The sequence below is a fragment of the Molossus molossus genome, unplaced genomic scaffold (genome assembly GCF_014108415.1).
Source record: "Molossus molossus isolate mMolMol1 unplaced genomic scaffold, mMolMol1.p scaffold_m16_p_2, whole genome shotgun sequence".
In the NCBI taxonomy this organism is placed as follows: Eukaryota; Metazoa; Chordata; class Mammalia; order Chiroptera; family Molossidae; genus Molossus; species Molossus molossus.
In genome coordinates this window covers 133,904,580-133,913,546 of record NW_023425355.1, presented here as the reverse complement: position 1 = coordinate 133,913,546, position 8,967 = coordinate 133,904,580, and the positions used below count along the sequence as shown (strand labels likewise).

At 37.2% G+C, this 8,967-nt stretch overlaps 1 pseudogene; it reads left to right on the top strand.

The window, feature by feature from the left end:
- The first annotated feature begins 4,942 nt into the window (after positions 1-4,942).
- On the top strand, positions 4,943-5,489 carry LOC118635545 (annotated as a pseudogene).
- Positions 5,490-8,967: the final 3,478 nt, after the last annotated feature.

The window sequence follows — 8,967 nt, the reverse complement described above, 5'->3', positions numbered from 1 at the left end:
AAGGCAACATTGCATCAGAGAAGCATTATATGATATCCAGCTCCATAAATTTTTTCCTGTCAAATGAATCTATATTAAAGAAAATTCACTACTACATCTGACACTCATTGGTTCTATTAGAGCAAATCCAAAGTTGATATACTAATTCATGTCCATCAGCCTAGACTAGGGTTTTCAAACTCAGCAGTATATACATTTTAGGCCAGATAAAACTTTGCTCTAGGGGCTGACCTGTGCCTTATAGGATAGTTGGCAGCATCCCTGGCCTTGACCCACTAGATACCTGTATCATCTCCCCCCAGTTGTGATAATCAAAAATGTCTCCAAATGTCCATGGGGAGCAACATTGCCCCTAAGTGAGAACCACTGGCCTAGATATATCAATCAGGCTATTCCTCAGCTTATTTTTTTTTATTTTTAAAGGTGGAAGCTTTGATTTGCTTAATTTAATCTGCAGTGCATGATCATCCTCTGTTACTAAGGCTACAGAAGCTGTTCTATGCCTACAGCAAACTGTTCATCTGCAGAAGAGACCACCTACTTGCACAGGCTTACTGTGTGCTATTTATGATTTTGAGTGCTCCTCATACATTATCTCATTTAGTTCTTTTGTCTCACATATGAAGAAACTGAAGCAGGAAACCCTACTTCCTGGGAACTTTTTATCCAGATTCTAGACAAAGCAAATGTTCTAGTCCTTTAAAAACCCTAAACTGTTTTTGTATTCTTTGGTATGCTCATTTTGTGGACTTTAACAATTTATTAAACATACAAATGCTTTAATTTTTGTCAACAGTGTTAGTTATTATTATCATTATTATGTATATAAACTATATACATAATATAGTTAGAGAAGAAATATTCTTTGGCTTACAATTTCTACTTGAAACCTACCTCAAAAGAATATTTGGGTTTCTATGTAGCCTGTTGACTTGCTATTCTATAATACTAGAGCTATTCCTTTTGTTTCCCCTCTCCACAAAGTTTTGGACATACTGGACACATAGACACTCAATCAGTTCTTGCCAATTGACTGAATAAACAACCATGAGTAAATATAAATTTATTAATTATAGAAATTGAAGGTATTTTTCCCTAGGATATTAAAAAATTTTGATATTCTAGAGGGCTCTTACCAGTATTTTTTTTTCAAAGTTCTAGGTTATCAGCAGGAGTTATTCCTCACATAAGCTTCAACTGACATTAGCCTTAAAATCTGAGACAACATGCAGACAAAGGGGAAAGAGGCAGAACTTAGTCATTAATTTAGTTATGTGGAGCTGGCCTCACAAAACTGAACTTCATCTTGAACCCTTCTGTCTTCACTTCCTCAGGCTGTTGTGTGTGGTCTGCTGTTTCTGAGTAATAATTAATCACCTCTGAAGGCCCATGATGTGTGGTCCAAGACAAATGACATATTACCATGTCACTACAGTGGTGAATGGATGGTCACAAGGAGGCAAACAATAGTCAGCCGTATTGGTTACTACTAAATAATTGATAAATGGGATTGAATGTTTTCTTTTCTCTAAAAGATGAAGGGTGAGGTTACTACAAGGCATTGGCAGGAAGGGTAAACATCAAGAAGAAAGGGACTGGGAACTTAGGACTGACCTACCTAGGCAGGAAATGAGTTTAGCTGCAGTGACATCCACTTGTGACAACGCCTGCACAGCATGTGCCTGGCAAAGCGCCTGGAGAGGGAAAACATTTAGACTACATTTCTTTGAAGGAAAATAAGGAGCATTAGATTACATTCTCAAAGGCAGATCTGCAATCCATCTCCTCATAGGGTCTAGTAAGTGAATGCTTTTGGCTTGGACTGCATCTGAGTCTCAGTGGCCTGGTTCCATATTGATTATTAAGTGTGTGTGTGTGTGTGTGTGTGTGTGTGTGTGTGTGTGTTTTGTCCTGTCTAAATTAAACTACTTTTAAAAACTGCATTGTTAAACTGTACTTCCAGATTTGGGCAATATTCATTACAAAGAGCCATGGACCTTTTGTCCTCAAATCAATTAATGTTGTCCCTTAACATTGCCAAAATAAAACCAGACAAAGCTAATAGAGATACTGTTCATCCTTCTTGCACAGACAAGCAGAAGCTTTTAGCGTAAAAAAAAATAAAAATTATTCTCTCTCTTATGTTATAGCAAGGAGATTGACCAAGTCTCATTTCCAGTAATTCTCCCTTGAGTGAATATAGTTATAAACAGGAAACATGAGTCTAAGTACCCATTGGATGAAGAACAGTTGAGCTTTCTAGTAAGGAGATGGGCACAGACATGTATTCATGTTAAAAGCAGCTGTTTATCAGACACGTTTTTCAATCACTTTGTAAATTAATGTTTAAAGTCCTTGAAAGAAACGCCATATGCTATTCAACCCATTTCCTTAGGCAGCTTGAGAAGCCAGATCTGAAAATAAAACCAGCATTGGTTAAACCAAGAAACACCATTGTTAAATGAAAATAGCAAGATTGATCTTCAGGAGAATTAGGAACTAAAGATCATACCCATGTGAAATGTTCTTATCTGTAAAATGAAAGGATTTTAAAAGATAATATATAGAATGCTAAGCACATGGAATAAAAAGTGGTGCTTAACTACTTCAGAATCATTTTTCCTTTCCCCAAATATATCATATAATACATATAAATAAATACATATTTATTTAACATTTGAAGCTGTTTCTGTGACTATAAATATTTGCTATAGCACCTTATAATTGATTGTTGTTTGTATTTTTGATAGTTTTAATTTAAAATTTTGGCTGTTCTTTAGTAATTAATAGATGCATACAGTCTATATTGAATGAACATTCAGTAAGGAATTTGGGATTAATCCATGTAACTCTAAAACAGAAATGCTTTAAATTTCCAAAGCAATGGTTTCCAGTGCATTGGTATTCTGAACTGTAAGTTACTAATAATCATGTGATGTGTTGGGTTAAAAATGTGTCTATATAGATTAAAGCAATAAAATAAATGTTTCAAGAAGATGAACACATTGACTAAGTGCTTTGGATCCCTCCTAGAAGTAGGGATGGTAGCTTTTGCTGAGTTCATGCAATGTTACATAAGGCCTCCAGGTTTTAAAATTAGAATAGCAGCATATATTCTCTCTTACAGACTGAACCTTTCTACATTAGTATTTAGCAGAAATTTCCTTAACAAAATAGAAAATGATGTAGTTTGCAGTCAGTGTCGCCAGACTCTTATTTTCTTTTTTATCCTCATCTGAGGACATTTTTCCATTTTTTGTTCAGATAGAGTAGAAGGGAGAGAGAGGAAGAGAGAGAAACATCGATGTGAAAGGGACACATCGAGTGGCTGCCTCCCGCACAACTCAACCAGGGCTAGGGACAAATTGCAACTGATGTATGTGCCCTTAGCGGAAACCGAACCCGGGACTCTGGACTGCAGGTGGACGCTCTAACCGCTGGGCCAAACCAGCCAGAGCTCTTATTTTCTTCTTCATGGTTTTTTTCTTCATCCTACAAATGTATGTCATTGGGCTTTTTGTTTAATCTAATTTCTTCCTTCTCACTCCTGCTCTTGCCTCCTCATTTCTCCTTCTCAAAAAAACAAAAACAACAACAAAAAACCCCCTAAAGGTAAGTATTGTAATCCAGAAAGCAGGCTCATCTGAACATGACACAGATGCCTACACTAGGTTGCCTAGATAATAAGCTAGCTGGAATCTGGAAGACTCCATTTTTTCCCAGCAGAAGGGATAATGCACAAGCCCAGCTTCCAATAGCACAAGTAGCTTCCTGTCCATCTCTACCATCCCCTCCCCTACCCCACTGCACAAACAGGACTCTGACACCTCAAGGACTCCACAGGCCCCAGGTACTGGGGTATTTAGCATCTTAATTTTAGATTCCTGGCTCCATAAATAACCTCTTTATTCCACTAAAAGACAAGGCCACCATTTCACACTCTACAGGAGGAGAAACCCAAGAATGAAAGGTTATCTCCATTAGAATCAAACTCAAGCCAGGTCTGCAAAATGCTCTCCAGTGGAGGATGGACAGATTAGGGGATCATGATCCTCTCTTATAACTGACTCTAACCTCACAAGTATTTTCTTTCCCGGTTGATATATGCTCCTTAATATAATATTTTTTGACTGTTGAAAATTTTCCTAACCCACTTTATGACAGGTGGCAACCCTGAAGAGGTTGATTACCAGGTGATTACCTGGTTCAACAGCTTTCTTATTTATTATTTATTCATCCCTAATTATGGCACCACAATATTGTGTTTGAAGCATAATTTTCAATTGTGGAATGAAAGCTATTTTTCAGATTTGGAAGACAATTTAGTAGCAAGTAACATATGAGAAGGCAAGTATTTAAAATATTTTCATTTGGAAAAACGTTCTGGGGATTCTAAATTTAAACTACATAAGTGGTCATGTTCTGTGTGAGGCTGACCTTGGAAAAGCTTTATTTGGAAATTAAGAAATAGAATAATAGGTATTAGAGAGAGTACAACTTCTTGAAAGAAATGGCATTAAGATCTTTAACAGGGAATAAGAAGCTAACGGGTTCTCTCTCTCCTCTCTCTTTTCCTTATAAGTATTAAGCAAATATTATTTACTCTTTCCTTCCTGCCTTCCTACTTTTATTATGTGTCTCTCTTGTCTGGAATATAAACTTCATGGGAGCAATATCTTTGTTGGACTGATATACCCATTGCCAGAATAGTGCCTGGCACAAGGTGGGTGCTCAATTAAAATCTCTTCTATCTGCAGTGCCCTCGGTGTCCCCTGGATCTGTCTCTTGTTTCAACAGTGTTTGGACAGAACAGACCCATGGACACACCCTCTTCCAGCCTTTAACCACCTTCCAACCTCTTTTCCAAGCACCACCTTTAGAACCGCCTCAGCCTCAGACCTGCCAACACCATTTTCTGGCCTTAACTCCTTATGGCGGAACCATGAGCTCCAAAATTCGTCACAGCTATTCCACTGAGGTGGAGGCTGCGGTCAACCTCCTGGCCAACCTGCATCTCCTACACCTACCTCTCTCTGGGCTTCTATTTCAACTGTGACGATGTGGCTCTGGAGGGCGTGGGCCACTTCCATGAGTTGGCCGAGAAGAAGCACCATGGCACTGAGCATCTCTTAAAGCTGCAGAACCAGTGCGGTGGCCGTGTTGTCTTCCAGGACATGGTGAAGTCTTCCCACGATGAATGGGGCAAAACTCAGGACTCCATGGAAGCCGCTTTGGCCTTGGAGAAGAACCAGAACCAAGCCCTTTTGGATCTGCATGCCCTTGGTTCTATCTGTGCAGACCCTCATCTCTGTGACTTCCTGGAGAACCACAGCCTGGAGGAGGAGATGAAACTCATCAAGAAGATGGGCAACCACCTGACTAACCTCCGCAGGCTGGAGGCTCACCCTCAAGCACAACTAGAAGCCTTTGGAGCCCAAAGGCCTTTGAGGGGCCCCTCCACATTCCTCTGGTGTCTGACTTTTGCCTGAGCCTCTCCCTGAAAGCACTAACCATTATCTGAAACACCCTGGAGCTCTCTCCCATGCATTGGACTGAATGGAAACAATAAAGCTTTTGCAGCAAAATAATAATAATAATAATCTCTTCTATCAATGAATGAAGGGGCATGTACCATGTACTACTAGAGACACAAGAATAGACCATACATACACAGTCTCAGTTTTTACATATTTTTACAGTCCAATAAGAAACACAAAGTATGATGATTTTTACCAAAGGAAAAATAGATAATACTCTGAATTTTTTTCAAGTGTATGAGGCACTGTCGTAGGTACTGAACATCACTTGGTGAACTAGTATAGTGATTAGGGAAGCTCCCCCAGAAGAACCGACATTGAGGCTAAGACATGAAGGATGAGTAGGAGTTGAACAGATAAAATAAAAGGTCTTCTAGACAGGAGAAATACATGTCGAAGGCTCAGGGGTTGAGAGCACTGGAGAATTTAAAGAATTTTAGGGAAGCTGGAAAAGAGAGGGTGAGAGGGAAATGGCAAGAAAAAGTAATAGCTGTCCCTCATAAAAGAGCGGAGACATTATCCTAAAAGTAGTAGGGAATATTTGGAGGGTTTTATGAAAGACATCCAATTGTACCAGCAACATTGGTTTAAAAGACTATCTTGCCTCTTGAATTGCTTTTAATTTTGTTGAAAAATCAATGGACTGTATAAGTGTGGTTCCATTTCTGAACTCCTATGTGGTTTCAACTGCTTTATTTGTCTATGTTTCCATCCAACACTGTCTAAATTACTGCCATTTTATAATAAGTCTTCAAATCAGGCAATGTAAATCTTCCAAACTTATTTTCCATTGTAAAGGTGCAATGTATATGTACATTCATGTAACAACTACCTAAAACAAGACACAGAACTATTTCATCTCCCCAAAGATTTTTCTCATGCTATCCCTTTTATAGTCACATCCAGCTCTCTACCACCCACTTCCATCTCTAACTCCTGGCAACCACTAATACGTTTCCTATCTCTATAATTTTGAGATGTCAAGAATGTTATATAATTGGAATTAGGAAGAGAAGCCTTATCAGAAACTGACCATGTTAACACCTTGATCATGGATTTCTAGCCTCCAGAATTACAAGAAAATAAATTTCTGTTGTTTAGTTATGCAGCCTGTGATATTTTGTTCTGGCAGCCCTAGCAGACTAGAATAACTGGTGTAAACATTTTAGTAGTTTGAGTTAAATGTAGAGACCTTTCCTTCCTTTACATTCTTGTATCCTCCCTATTTATATAATTATATTAAATATTCTCTCTACTTACATTGATAATCACATCAGTCCATGTTACAATTTTTGATGCAACCTCAAACATAATTTAGAAAACCCAAAAGAAGGATAATCTATTGATTTAAGCTATGTTTTTATTGTTTTCATTGTACTTTTATCTTCTGATGTCCAAGATTCTTTCTTTTATCATTTTATTTTTTTTCAGTTTAGAAAACTATCTTCAGCTATTCTTTTAAGGTCAGTCTACTAGTAATAAATTATCTTAGGTTCCTTCATATGATTTCACTTTAACCTTTATTCCTAAGGCTGTTTTCATTGGATGTAGCATTCTGAGTTGACCATTCTTTCAGCACATGAAAAATGTTGTCCTACTTCATTCTGGTTTCCATAGTCTCTGATAAGAAATCAGCTGTCATTTGAATTGTTTGTCCCCTATAAGTGAAGCATAGTTTTTCTCTGGCTGCTTTCAAGATTTTATGTTTACTTTTCTGATGTTTGATTATGATGTATCTTGTAGATTTCATTGAGATTATCCTATTGAGGTTAATTTAGCTTTTTGAATCTATAGGTATTTTTCCTTTCGCCAATTTTGAGAAAGCTCAGTCATTATTTCTTAAATACTTTATTAATTCTGCTTTCTTCTTTTCTTCTGGAACTCTGATGACATAAATGTTAGATCTTTTGTTATAACTTCAGAAGTCCCTGAGGCTCTGTTTATTGTTTTTCAGTCTATTTTCTCTTTCTTGTTCAGATTGGGTAATTTCTATTGTCCTATTTTTAAATTTTTTCCTGATTCTACTGCATTATTCTGTCTTAAACTCCAAAATACATTGTTGCACTTTTTGCTTTATATCATAAGTTATCTCTCCAAAGAGTTAAATAATGAGAAAAATGCCTGTAAGTTCTTGCACAGTTACTATTTCCAGTACTTTTTATTACATTGTGTAGATTTAGATTTCCATCTAATATAATTTTCCTTCTGCCTGAAGTATTTCCTTTAACATCTTTCACAGGCCAGTTCTGCTGTTGATGAATCATTTCAGGTTTTATCTGTCTGAAAAAAATGTTTATTTCACCTTCACTTTCAAAATAATATTTACATTGGATAGAGGAGTCTATGTTGACAGTTTTATGTGTGTTTTTTTCCCCTTTAGTATTTTAAGTATGTTATTCCATTGTCTTCCCGAATGCATTATTTTTAACAAGAAGTCTATTGTCACTCTTTTTTGGTCATTCTTACATTTGTTTCTCTCTATGTAATGTACCATTATTTTCTTGGGTTGCTTTTAAGATTTTCTTTCTTATCAATGGCTTTAAATTATTTGATCATGGTGTGCCTTGCTATTTATTGGTGTTCATGTTTCTTCTGCATAGAATTTGTTCAGCCTTTTGGATCTGTTGTTGATCTTTCAGGCAGGACTATAAATCCAATCTATTAGTCCATCTTGGTCAGTAGCAGAAGTCCTGCATTACGAATTTTTAGAGCTCTCCAGTCATTTCCAATGTGCAGCTAAGTTTGAGAACCACATAGTGGTGATAGAGAAAATTGAACAAGTGTAAGAAATAACAAAGAAGTAAAATGGCAAGAATTTGATCATTGATTGAATATGTATGAAGGTGTGTAGGGTGGAATGTGGTTAAAGAAAGTGAGGAAACACATAGGCTTCTTGCTTCAGTAACTATGAACTGAAAGAGAAATTCAAATACAGAACTCTGTGGTCAATAGTTTTAAGGAGTGGAAAACACTAAATTTGAGATATCTGAAGTGTATCAAAGAAGAGTTATTTTATAATCAATTGTTCTAAAAATCAGAAGAGAAATAAATATAAGTTGGAGAAATGTGTGAGTGGGATTCATATGCATGTAGATAGTAGGAAGATTCATGGGGTAAACAATGTTGTCCCGAAAGAGTGTGGATAGTGATATGTTCCTTATTTTTTTCCTTTATTGATTTTTAGAGAGAGAGGAAGTGAAAGGGAGAGAGAGATAGAAACATCAATGAGAGAGAACATCTATTGGCCACCTCCACATGGCCCCCAATGAGGGTTGGGCCCACAATCCGGGCATGTGTCCTGGTCGGGAATCGAATCAGCGACCTCTTGATGCATGGGTCGACATTCAACCACTGAGCCACACAGGCTGGACAGTGATATATTTTTAATCTTCAACCTGGTATTCCTTTTGGAGAACTAAGTGATTTGATG